Source organism: Bos indicus, chromosome 25, assembly GCF_029378745.1.
Source record: "Bos indicus isolate NIAB-ARS_2022 breed Sahiwal x Tharparkar chromosome 25, NIAB-ARS_B.indTharparkar_mat_pri_1.0, whole genome shotgun sequence".
Taxonomy (NCBI): Eukaryota; Metazoa; Chordata; class Mammalia; order Artiodactyla; family Bovidae; genus Bos; species Bos indicus.
In genome coordinates, this window is record NC_091784.1 from 34902808 (window position 1) to 34916275 (window position 13468).

The 13468-nt window shown below is 43.0% G+C and overlaps 1 long non-coding RNA gene across 1 annotated transcript; it reads left to right on the plus strand.

Annotated features, from left to right (window-relative positions):
* The first annotated feature begins 16 nt into the window (after positions 1-16).
* Positions 17-9640, plus strand: LOC139179749 (uncharacterized). The gene is made up of 2 exons (XR_011564096.1): positions 17-1768; positions 9347-9640. It is a non-coding gene; the product is annotated as an uncharacterized lncRNA (long non-coding RNA).
* Positions 9641-13468: the final 3828 nt, after the last annotated feature.

Consider the following 13468-nt stretch of genomic DNA (forward strand, 5'->3'; position numbering starts at 1 on the left):
AGCGTGCACCGCGCCGCGCGCCGCGTCGCCGCGCGCCGACTACGTCACTGCGCACGCGACGCGGACACGCGACTGCGACGGGAAACGCTACTGCTTGGCAACGCGCTAGACCCGACCAGTTTCAGAAAACGCCGCCTGGCGCTACAGCGAGTTCTGATTCTGAACGTCTCTCGCCTGTCCGCACAGCACCCAGCCAGAGATGAGCCTTTCAGAAGAATCACGTTAAGAATAAAAGCGCCGGAAAACGACTACTCACGTAATGTTTATTTCCTAGAAAGTTAAACACCCTATAAGAGATTATCAGCCACTCTTCACAAGTGCTACCTGAGGTTGAGAGTTTTTTGAGTTACTCTGTTTTCTGCCAAAGTATAAACTGCTAAAGGGAGTTGACTTTAACAGCAATAAAAAGAAGCAAGGCCAACATTAACCATCCTCCTTAAAGGTGGATCTAGTACCAATAAGGAGAAGGCAATGGCACCCCACTCCAGTACTCTTGCCTGGAGAGTCCCATGGATGGAGAAGCCTGGTGGGCTGCAGTCCATGGGGTCGCTAGGAGTCGGACACGACTGAGCGACTTCGCTTTCACTTTTCACTTTCATGCATTGGAGAAGGAAATGGCAACCCACTCCAGTGTTCTTGCCTGGAGAATCTCAGGGACGGGGGAGCCTGGTGGCTGCCGTCTATGGGGTCACACAGAGTTGGACACGACTGAAGTGACTTAGCATAGCATAGGATAGTACCAATAAAAGGGCTTCCCTGACGGCTCATTGGTAAAGAATCCGCCTGCAATGCAAGAGACGAGGGTTCTATCCCTGGGTCAGGAAGATTCCCTGGAGGAGGAAATGGCAACCCACTCCAGTATTCTTGACTGGAAAACCCATGGACAGAGGAGTCTGGCAGGCTACAGTCCATGGGGTCTCATAGAGTCGGACACGACTGAGCACACACGCAGTACTAGTAAATTCTCGATTGAACAGGCTAAAAGTCTAATAAACTGCGGATCAGACTTGAAGCTGTAATAAAATAAGTTTGCGTTTCTGCAGTACACATTTATAAATGGGGACAAAATTAATTAAAGTGTTGTGTCCAACTCTCTGGGAGTCCATGGACCAAAGCCAATCAGCCTCCTCAATCCATGGGTATCCTGCATTGCAGGCTGATTCCTTACCATCTGAGCCACCAGGGAAGCCCCATAAATTGGGGCAATTACCTACCAAATTTCCCATCATCCTTAGGATTTGTGATCAATTTAACTGTGTTAAGTTTGGTGGCCTAAGAAAGTAGATTAGTGTTTGTGGAGGACTGGGTAAAGAATAGCAAGAAGAGACAAGAAAGCCTTCCTCAGTGACCAATGCAAAGAAATAGAGGAAAACAACAGAATGGGGAAGACTAGAGATCTCTTCAAGAAAATTAGAGATACCAAGGGAACATTTCATGCAAAGATGGGCTCGATAAAGGACAGAAATGGTATGGACCTAACAGAAGCAGAAGATATTAAGAAGAGGTGGCAGGAATACACAGAAGAACTGCACAAAAATGATCTTCACGACCAAGATAATTACAATGGTGTGATCACTGACCTAGAGCCAGACATCCTGGAATGTGAAGTCAAGTGGGCCTTAGAAAGCATCACTACGAACAAAGCTAGTGGAGGTGATGGAATTCCAGTGGAGCTATTTCAAATCCTGAAAGATGATGCTGTGAAAGTGCTGCACTCAATATGCCAGCAAATTTGGAAAACTCAGCAGTGGCCACAAGACTGGAAAAGGTCAGTTTTCATTCCAATCCGAAAGAAAGGCAATGCCAAAGAATGCTCAAGTTCAGTTCAGTTGAGTTGCTCAATCGTGTCCGATTCTTTGCAACCCTATGAATCGCAGCACACCAGGCCTCCCTGTCCATCACCAACTCCCGGAGTTCACTCAGACTCACATCCATCGAGTCAGTGATGCCATCCAGCTATCTCATCCTCTGTCGTCCCCTTCTCTTCCTGCCCCCAATCCCTCCCAGCATCAGAGTCTTTTCCAATGAGTCAACTCTTCGCATGAGGAGGCCAAAGTACTGGAGTTTCAGCTTTAGCATCATTCCTTCCAAAGAAATCCCAGGGCTGATCTCCTTCAGAATGGACTGGTTGGATCTCCTTGCAGTCCAAGGGACTCTCAAGAGTCTTCTCCAACACCACAGTTCAAAAGCATCAATTCTTCAGCACTCAGCCTTCTTCACACTCCAATTCTCACATCCATACATGACTACTGGAAAAACCATAGCCTTGACTAGACGGACCTTTGTTGGCAAAGTAATGTCTCTGCTTCTGAATATGCTATCTACGTTGGACATAACTTGCCTTCCAAGGAGTGTCTTTTAATTTCATGGCCGCAGTCACCATCTGCAGTGATTTTGGAGACCCAAAAAATAAATTTTGACACTGTTTCCCTATTTCCCATGAAGTGATGGGACTGGATGCCATCCATGATCTTCGTTTGCTGAATGTTGAGCTTTAAGCCAAATTTTTCACTCTCCACTTTCACTTTCATCAAGAGGCTTTTTAGTTCCTCTTCACTTTCTGCCATAAGGGTGGTGTCATCTGCATATCTGAGGTTATTGATATTTCTCCCGGCAATCTTGATTCCAGCTTGTGTTTCTTCTAGTCCAGCATTTCTCATGATGTACTCTGCATAGAAGTTAAATAAGCAGGGTGACAATATACAGCCTTGACGTATTCCTTTTCCTATTTGGAACCAGTCTGTTGTTCCATGTCCAGTTCTAACTGTTGCTTCCTGACCTGCATACAGATTTCTCAAGAGGCAGGTCAGGTGGTCTGGTATTCCCATCTCTTGAAGAATTTTCCACGGTTTATTGTGATCCACACAGTCAAAGGCTTTGGCATAGTCAATAAAACAGAAATAGATGTTTTTCTGGAACTCTCTTGCTTTTTCCATGATCCAGCGGATGTTGGCAATTTGATCTCTGGTTCCTCTGCCTTTTCTAAAACCAGCTTGAACATCAGGAAGTTCAAGTTCACATATTGCTGAAGCCTGGCTTGGAGAATTTTGAGCATTACTTTACTAGCGTGTGAGATGAGTGCAACTGTGTGGTAGTTTGAGCATTCTTTGGCATTGCCTTTCTTTGGGATCAGAATGAAAACTGACCTTTTCTAGTCTTGTGGCCACTGCTGAGTTTTCCAAATTTGCTGGCATATTGAGTGCAGCACTTTCACAGCATCATCTTTCAGGATTTGAAATAGCTCCACTGGAATTCCATCACCTCCACTAGCTTTGTTCATAGTGATGCTTTCTAAGGCGCACTTGACTTTACATTCCAGGATGTCTGGCTCTAGGTCAGTGATCACACCATCATGATTATCTGGGATGTGAAGATCTTTTTTGTACAGTTCTTCGGTGTATTCTTGCCACCTCTTCTTAATATCTTCTGCTTCTGTTAGGTCCATACCATTTCTGTCCTTTATCGAGCCCATCTTTGCATGAAATGTTCCCTTGGTATCTCTAATTTTCTTGAAGAGATCTCTAGTCTTTCCCATTCTGTTGTTTTCCTCTAGTTCTTTGCATTGATAGCTGAAGAAGGCTTTCTTATCTCTTCTTGCTATTCTTTGGAACTCTGCATTTAGATGCTTATATCTTTCCTTTTCTCCTTTGCTTTTCGCTTCTCTTTTCACAGCTATTTGTAAGGCCTCCCCAGACAGCCATTTTGCTTTTTCGCATTTCTTTTCCATGGGGATGGTCTTGATCCCTGTCTCTTGTACAATGTCACGAACCTCATTCCATAGTTCATCAGGCACTCTATCTATCAGATCTAGGCTTTAAATCTATTTCTCACTTCCACTGTATAATCATAAGGGATTTGATTTAGGTCATACCTGAATGGTCTAGTGGTTTTCCCTACTTTCTTCAATTTAAGTCTGAATTTGGTAATAAGGAGTTCATGATCTGAGCCACAGTCAGCTCCTGGTCTTGTTTTTGTTGACTGTATAGAGCTTCTCCATCTTTGGCTGCAAAGAATATAATCAATCTGATTTCGGTGTTGACCATCTGGTGATGTCCATGTGTAGTCTTCTCTTGTGTTGTTGGAAGAGGGTATTTTCTATGACCAGGGCATTTTCTTGGCAAAACTCTATTAGTCTTTGCCCTGCTTCATTCCGTATTCCAAGGCCAAATTTGCCTGTTACTCCAGGTGTTTCTTGACTTCCTACTTTTGCATTCCAGTCCCCTATAATGAAAAGGACGTCTTTTTTGGGTGTTAGTTCTAAAAGGTCTTGTAGGTCTTCATAGAACCATTCAACTTCAGCTTCTTCAGTGCTACTGGTTGGGGCATAGACTTGGATTACTGTGATATTGAATGGTTTGCCTTGGCAACAAACAGAGATCATTCTGTCGTTTTTGAGATTGCATCCAAGTACTGCATTTCAGACTCTTTTGTTGACCACGATGGCTACAGTCCGTTTCTTCTGAGGGATTCCTGCCCGCAGTAGTAGATATAATGGTCATCTGAGTTAAATTCACCCATTCCAGTCCATTTGAGTTCGGTGATTCCTAGAATGTCGACGTTCACTCTTGCCATCTCTTGTTTGACCACTTCCAATTTGCCTTGATTCATGGACTGGACATTCCAGGTTCCTATGCAATATTGCTCTTTACAGCATCGGACCTTGCTTCTATCACCAGTCACATCCACAGCTGGGTATTGTTTTTGCTTTGGCTCCATCCCTTCATTCTTTCTGGAGTTATTTCTCCACTGATCTCCAGTAGTATATTGGGCACCTACTGACCTGGGGAGTTTCTCTTTCAGTATCCTATCATTTTGCCTTTTCATACTGTTCATGGGGTTCTCAAGGCAAGAATACTGAAGTGGTTTGCCATTCCCTTCTCCAGTGGACCACATTCTGTCAGACCTCTCCACCATGAACCGCCTGTCTTGGGTTGCCCCACAGGCATGGCTTAGTTTCATTGAGTTAGACAAGGCTGTGGTCCTAGTGTGATTAGATTGACTAGTTTTTGGCTGTGACTGGCGCACTAAAGTGCGGCCGAGAGGAGCTACCCCATATCCGAGGTCAGGGGCAGAAGCCGAGAGGACCCCATGCCCGAAGGGCGGGGGCCAAGAGGAGTTACCCCATGTCCGAGGTCAGGGGCAGCGGCCAAGAGTGCCAGGCTGCGACGGTGCAGGAACGGCCGAAAGGAGCTACCCCACGCCCCCACGCCCAACGCCAGGGGCGGCAGCCGGGAGGAGCTACCCCATGTCCAAGGAGCGGTGGCTGCGTAGGCGCAGGAGAGCCTAGAGGAGCTATCCCACGTTAAAGGTCAGGAAGGGAGGCAGTGAGGAGATACCCCTCGTCCAGGGTAAGGAGCAACAGCTGCGCTTTGCTGGAGCAGCCGTGAAGAGATACCCCACGCCCAAGGTAAGAGAAACCCAAGTAAGACAGTAGGTGTTGCAAGAGGGCATCAGAGGGCAGACACACTGAAGAATGCTCCAACTACCGCACAATTGCACTCATCTCACGCGCTAGTAAAGTAATGCTCAAAATTCTCCAAGCCAGGCTTCAGCAATACGTGAACTTCCAGATGTTCAAGCTGGTTTTAGAAAAGGCAGAGGAGCCAGAGATCAAATTGCCAACATCTGCTGGATCATGGAAAATGCAAGAGAGTTCCAGAAAAACATCTCTTTCTGCTTTATTGACTATGCCAAAGCCTTTGACTGTGTGGATCACAATAAAGTGTGGAAAATTCTGAAAGAGATGGGAATACCAGACCACCTGACCTGCCTCTTGAGAAATCTGTATGCAGGTCAGGAAGCAACAGTTAGAACTGGACATGGAACAACAGACTGGTTCCAAATAGGAAAAGGAGTACGTCAAGGCTGTATATTGTCACCCTGCTTATTTAACTTCTATGCAGAGTACATCATGAGAAACACTGGACTAGAAGAAACACAAGCTCGAATCAAGATTGCCGGGAGAAATATCAATAACCTCAGATATGCAGATGACACCACCCTTATGGCAAAGTGAAGAGGAACTAAAAAGCCTCTTGATGAAAGTGAAAGTGGAGAGTGAAAAATTTGACTTAAAGCTCAACATTCAGAAAATGAAGATCATGGCATCCAGTCCCGTCACTTCATGGGAAATAGATGGGGAAACAGTGGAAACAGTGTCAGACTTTATTTTTTTGGGCTCCAAAATCACTGCAGATGGTGACTGCAGCCATGAAATTAAAAGACGTTTACTCTTTGGAAGGAAAGTTATGAAAAGCAGAGACATTACTTTGCCAACAAAGGTTCGTCTAGTCAAGGCTATGGTTTTTCCAGTAGTCATGTATGGATGTGAGAGTTGGAGTGTGAAGAAGGCTGAGTGCCGAAGAATTGATGCTTTTCAACTGTGGTGTTGGAGAAGACTCTTGAGAGTCCCTTGGACTGCAAGGAGATCCAACCAGTCCATTCTGAAGGAGATCAGCCCTGGGATTTCTTTGGAAGGAATGATGCTAAAGCTGAAACTCCAGTACTTTGGCTACCTCATGCGAAGAGCTGACTCACTGGAAAAGACTCTGATGCTGGGAGGGATTGGGGGCAGGAGGAGAAGGGGACGACAGAGGATGAGATGGCTGGATGGCATCACTGACTCAATGGACGTGAGTCTGAGTGAACTCTAGAAGTTGGTGATGGATAGGGAGGCCTGGCGTGCTGCGATTCATGGGGTTGCAAAGAGTCGGACTCGACTGAATGAACTGAACTGAACTGGGTAAGGGGATGGAGAGTGATATTAAAGGGTAGAGTTTCCTTTTGAGGGTGACAAAGATGTTTAAAAATTAGATTATAGTGATGTTGCACAGCCCTGTGAATTGTATGGTATTTAAATTATATCTTAATAGAACTGTTTAAAAAAAAAACTTGGTCTGCCAATTCAGGCTTTGGCCTAGCTCAGCTTCCTCAGCCATTCATTCATTGATTTATTCATTCTATTACTGATATACATTAAAGAGATTAATGTATATCACACAGGGTCTCTCATCTTTAGAAGCCCCTGGTTTAGTTCAGAAGAAAAATGTATAAATAGAAAGTTATGATTCATTGTGGTAACTGTGATAACAGAGGCATACAAAGGGAAGGAATGATAAAGGGGAAGATGGGTTGGGAGGTGCTACTTGAGTTGAGAGAACTGACTTAAAAAATTAAAGCAGGTTCAAGAAGGATGAAGAAGTGTTTTGCAGAAGCACAGAGATGGAAAGGAGTATGACACAAGAGTCTGCAAACAGTTTGTTATGGCTGGAGATTAGGCTGTTTAGGGCAAAAGGGAGGCTGGAAAGACTGGAGGGGCTCAGAAAAGAGGCCTGTGGAGCAATGTGGAGACATGAGAAAAGCAAGCAGTTTTCTCCCCAGCCCATAGCCTGTGCAATTCTGTTTCTATCTGTTTAATATACTGTGATGCCATAAAAAACTTCATTTGAAAAGGAAAGAGTGTGGGCTGGGTTACTTAAGAAAAAATCCTGGGAATTCTCTGCAGGTCCAGTGGTTAGGACTCTGTGCTTTCAATGGTCGGGAAACTAAGATCCTATAAATTGCAGTGCATAGCCAAAAAAAGAAAAGAGAAAAAAAAAAAAAAAGCTCAATAGTATAGGTGGAATAGTGGGACAAAAGCCAAGCTGCAGTGGGTTAAACAGTCGATAGAAGATGAGGAAATGGAGGCAGTGGATACAGACTTCCCATTCCAGAAACTTCAATGATAAGGGAAGAAGAAAGATGGATTTATTAATAGCTCGGCAAGGGTCTTTTAAATTATCATGTATTAGTGGTGTTCCAGAGAGGTAAAAACCATCAGTAGTGTACAGATGCCACGAGACTAAGATTTCTTAGGAATTAATGTGGATAAAGAGGTTCAAGGCCCAAGCGCTGGGCACCCCAGTGTTAGGAGGTTAAAGAAATGAACACACTCAAAGCACAAATCATTTAATAAAATACAGATGAATATAACTACATTAAAATTTAATACTTCTATATTAAGCCACTAGGAAAACATGATTCTAACTCATATAACCAAAAAAGGATTGGTAACTAAAATTTATTAGGAACGAATCAGTAACAAAAAGATGACTCAATTGTTTAGAAGGACAGTGATATCAAATGCAATTTACTGAATAGGAAATCCAAATAGCCAATAATAAATATATACATACGTACATGTATATGTGTATATATATGTATGTACATACACACATATATGTTTTTAATCTTACTGGTAATTTAAGAAGGATTTACTGCTGTAACAGGGCTTCCCAGGCGGTACTAGTGGTAAGGAACCCACCTGCCAATGTAGGAGACATGAGACGTGGGTTCAGTCCCTGGGTTGGGAAGATCCGCTGGAGGAGGGCATGGCAACCCACCCCAGTATTCTTGCCTGGAAAATCCCCATGGACAGAGGAGCCTGGAGGCTACAGTCCATAGGGTCCCACAGAGTCAGACGTGACTGAAGCAACTTAGCACTCATACACGCTCATCAGGGTAACAAGGTAACATCTGGCATTTATTTGCAAAAGTAGAAAAATGTAATAGTTCAACAAGATCCAGTTTTGGCAAGGATGTGCAACAAACGGAATCTGTGTGCTATATGTGGATATGTAAAACAATATAATTTGGAGAGCAGTTTGGCAGTATCACAAAAAGTTGAAGAAATAGTGTATCTCGTAACCCTGCAATTCCATTTCTGGGTACAAAGATAGTTACTGCAGCATCATTTGTATAACTGACTATTTGAATACATCCAAATGTCTAATGTAGACCAACACAAGAACAGATGAATAGTGGTATAATTCATATAACAAAATACTATAAAAAACAGTTGGAAATTAACCACCTATCTGACTGTGATTAAGTGATACAATAGTCCTCCTACCATAGACAACTACACAAATGGGCACAATTTTTGAGGCAACTGTTTTCAGACAGGGGACAACAGAAAGCACAAAGCTGATCCCTGAGCAGAAACTCATAAGGTGAGTCCCCCAGATCTAGCTCCTCTACCTGGGGACAGTTTCTCCAACTATTGCAGAGAGCTAGAGTCTAAGCAGGATAGGGAGAAGCCACTGGGCTCAGGAGGCAGGGGCCAGACTTTGAAACAACTGAAATGGCTGGAAACCATTGGGCAGAGCAAGAAAAAGGAGGGTGCCATGCAGACAGGGAGTGGGACCCCCACAGATCTATGGCTGAATGCTGGTGTGGTGGTTAATTTTGTCTCCACTTGACTGTACTATGGGGTGCCCGGATGTTTTGTTAAACATCATTTTTCAGTGTGTCTATGGGAGTGTTTCTGGATGAGATGAACAGTGTAAAGAGATTGCTCTTTCCACAGTGGGTGGGCCTCGACCAATCCACCACCGAAGGTCTGAATAGAACAAAAGGGATGAGAAAGAATTCTCTCTGCCTGTCTTTGAGCTGGGACATCAGTCTTTTCCTGCTTTCAGACTTGGATTTGGACTAGAATTCCAACTACTGGCTCTTCTGCTTCTTGGACTGAACTACACCATCAGCTCTCCTGGGTCTCCAGCTTGCTGACTACAGATCTTGGAATTTCTCAGTTTTCTATAATGACATGAACCAATTCCTAATTCTTCCTAGTAATAATAAATATGTGTGTTTATCTCTAGTTTATTGGCTCTGTTTCTCTGGAGAACCCTGTATAATACAGCCAGGCTGTATATGCAGAGTGAGACAACCCGATGCTCACTAGAAAGTGGGTACTATATGGGGCTAAGATTGGAACAGAGATACCAGAGTTAGAGCAGTCCTTGGATAAGAACATTGTCAAGGGAGTTGTGGCCATGCCAAAGTGGAGGCATCCTGTAAAGGCATTTTAACACCCTTGGCATCCAGTTGAAACAGTAGAAAGGATTCAGGGAGTCTATTGGGCTGTTGTCAGTTCCCTGCCTATCTGAAATGGAGGTGACGGAGCTAAGAGTTTACCAAAGCAGTAAAGTTTAAAAGACAGAATTCCAGGGACTTCCCAGGTGGTCCAGTGGTTAAGACTGCTTCCAATGTAGGGGGCATGGGTTTGATCCATGGTTGGGGAACTAAGATCCCACATGCCAAGTAGCTCAGAGAAAATAATAAAAGAATACCAGAGAGAAGAGAACTGTAACAGGATCCCAGAGGTCTACAGAGGTTTCTCCTTGAGTATTCAGCACAGTACTCATTAGTATATGTTTATGAGGAGATTACCCAAAGCCAAAGAAAAAGCATTAGAGGAAACAGGATCTGGCACTAAAGAATGGCTAGGAAAGGTATCTATTCCCCTGGCCAGACTGGGAAAAGCATAATTCCCAGGACCCTGGGTAGAGTACTCAGGAAGGCACTGCTACCTCAACAGAGGAAACGATCCTCCTTTGACTGAACACTGCTCTCAACCTACTTAATAGATCAAAAAGCAAAGTCTGAAAGAATCAAACTTTTCCAAGGACTTTAACTGCATCCCAAAACAAAGTTCAAGAAAACTTACAGGAATAAAAAGTGACCAGAACTTCACAAGGCAAACTTCACAGTGCCTGACATCCAAAGATTACCAGGCATACAAACAAGCAGGGAAACATGACCTGTCAGAAGGAGAATAAGCAAAACTGACCCAGAACGGCCACAGAGGTTAAAACTAGCAAAGAATGACATTAAAAGTTACCTTAGGGACTTCCCTGGAAGTCCAGTGCTTGGGGAAGTCCAGTCCCCAATGCAGGGGACGTGGGTTCAATCCTTGGTTCGGGAAGATCCCACGGGCTGTGAGGCAACTAAGCTCTTGCAGCCCATGCTCTCGAGCCCACGAGCTGCAAATACTGAGCCCGCACGCGGCAACTACTGCTATAAGTACTAAGCCTGAGCACCCAGAGGCCATGCTCCACGACGAGAGAGGCCACACAGTGAGGAGCCCAAGTCCTCCAGCAAACAGCAGCCTTCGCTCTCGACTGGAGAAAGCCTGCGAGCAGCAATGAAGACCCAGTGTAGCCAAAAAAGAATAAAGAAGTCATTAATATAATTACATTTCAAATATTTGAAAAGTATCAGATAAGATCAGATCAGTCGCTCAGTCGTGTCCGCCTCTTTGCGACCCCATGAATCGCAGCACGCCAGGCCTCCCATATAGAAAAGTATGAGAAGAAATAATGGCCCCAAACTTTCCAAACACAGTAAAAAAATTAAAAAAAACCCACAATTCTGAAGCTCAATCCCAAGTACAAGAAATATAAAGAAAAGTATAACAAGTCACATCAAAGTCAAACTGTCAAAACCAGCAATACAGATAAAATTCTAAAGAAAAAAGAATGTTTCTGAGGAACAAAGATAAAGATGATACCAAATTTCTTGTTGAAAACAATGCAAGTGAGAGAAGAAAGTAGAGTAATAACTTTAAAGTACTGAAAGAAAAAAAATTAAAATTATATCCCAGTGAAAAATATCTTTTAATATCTTCATCACCACTAGACCAACTATAAGAAATGTTAAAGAATGTCCTTCAGGCCCAAGGAAAATTATCCCATATGGAAATCTAGATCTACATGAAGGAGCGGAGAGCATCAGAAATGGTAACATAGGTAAATTTTTATGACTTTTTTTCTTGTTATTTAAATCTTTTAAAAACATAAGATTGACATAAGCAAAATAGCAGAGGCGGCATCTTCAAGCTCCCATCCTCTCACATAAACATCAAAAAACAGAGCAGTAACTGTTAGAAATAACTTTATCAGAACTCTGGGGATAAAAAAAAAAAAGAACTCTGGAAAACAATCAAAGATTTACAAAAACCAAACAAACGCTAAGTCAAGAAAACAGCCATTTTAAAGTGGTGGAAAGCTTTGTGGCATTTTTACTTTGTTTTCTCCCACCCACTCTCCAGCTTGGCAGCAATCAGGAAGATAGAAACCTGCATTCCCAGTGTGGGAATCTGGTCCCTGTTTCATAGGCAGCAGAGATCTTATTTGCAAATTATCCTATATTTCTGCTCTAACCTGTAATGGGAACTACCTGAAGGAATTATGCATGCACTTTTTCTCTTCTGCTGAACTTGGAACTCACTTAGGCCAGAAAAGCAAGTGGACATTGCTTGAAAATATCACAGGGTAAGTAAACCACAGATGCCTGGGGCAAAAGACTACCGTTGAGATAAACAATGGACTACTGTTACGGACTGAAGTGTGTTCTCCCAAAATGTAAATACTGAACCCTAATTCCCATTGGGCCTTTAAAGATTAATTAAGGTTAAAAGAGGTTATAGGAGTGGGGCCCAGTCCAATATGACTAGTGTCCTTATAAGAAGAGGTAGAGACACCAGAGATGCAGAGAAAAGGCCACAGGAATATACAGGAAGGTGGTCATCTGTAAACCAAGAAGCGAGGACTCAGGAAAAACCAGCCGTACCAACACTTTGGTCTTGGACTTCCATCATCTAGATCTGTGAGAAAACAAATTTCTGCTGTGTATACCACTCAGTCCATGATATTTTGTTATGGCAACCCTCATAACAGACTAAAGCAGGCTACCTAAAGTCTGGGAGGAAAAGCTGGGTAGAGTTTCTTTGGGTAAGCAGGGCATTTATAATCATCTATGTATAATAGAATATTTAGAAGGCTACGAGAATGCCCAGAGCAAGATGCACACTCAGAAAATACCTGACAAAAACAGAAACAGACTCAGAGATAATAGAGAACAAACTACTGGTTACCAGTGGGAAGAGGAGCAGGACGGGGTAGGAGATTAACAAACTACTATGTAGGTACAAACTGCTACAAGGATACGGCACATAGAATATTGCCAACATTTGATAATAATTTAAAACAGTCTGTATTAGTTGCTCAGTTTATCCAGCTCTTTGTAATTCCATGGACTGGAGCTTGCCAGGCTCCTCTGTCCATGGAATTCTGCAGGCAAGAATACTGGAGTGGGAAATATTTACAGATAAATTTAAATGTAACAAAATATATGCAAGACTTCAATACTAAAACATTACACTAAATCTGCAAATAATTTTTAGAGCTCATATTGATCTATAGATTCAGTGCAATCCCAATGAAAATGTCAGGTTTTTAACTAGAAATTGATAAGGTGGTTTAAAATTTATATGGCTGTGCAAAGAACCCAGAATAGCTCAGTCAACTCAACTGACAAATAATTAAATTGGACGTCTTATACTATCTGACTTCAAGACTTACAGCAAAAGTTATAGTAATCAAGACAGTATGTTGACATGAACATAGACGTACAGGTTAATGGAACAGAAGAGAGAATCCAGAAAGACTAGCATACATGTGGTCAACCAGTGTTCTATACTGGCACCACTGTAATTCAATGGGAAAGATGCTGGAATGTATTTGTTATCTATTACTGCATAACAAATTACCCCACAATTAAGTAGAGATGGCTGGATGGCGTCACTGACTCAATGGACGTGAGTTTGAGTGAACTCCAGGAGTTGGTGATGGACAGGGAGGCCTGG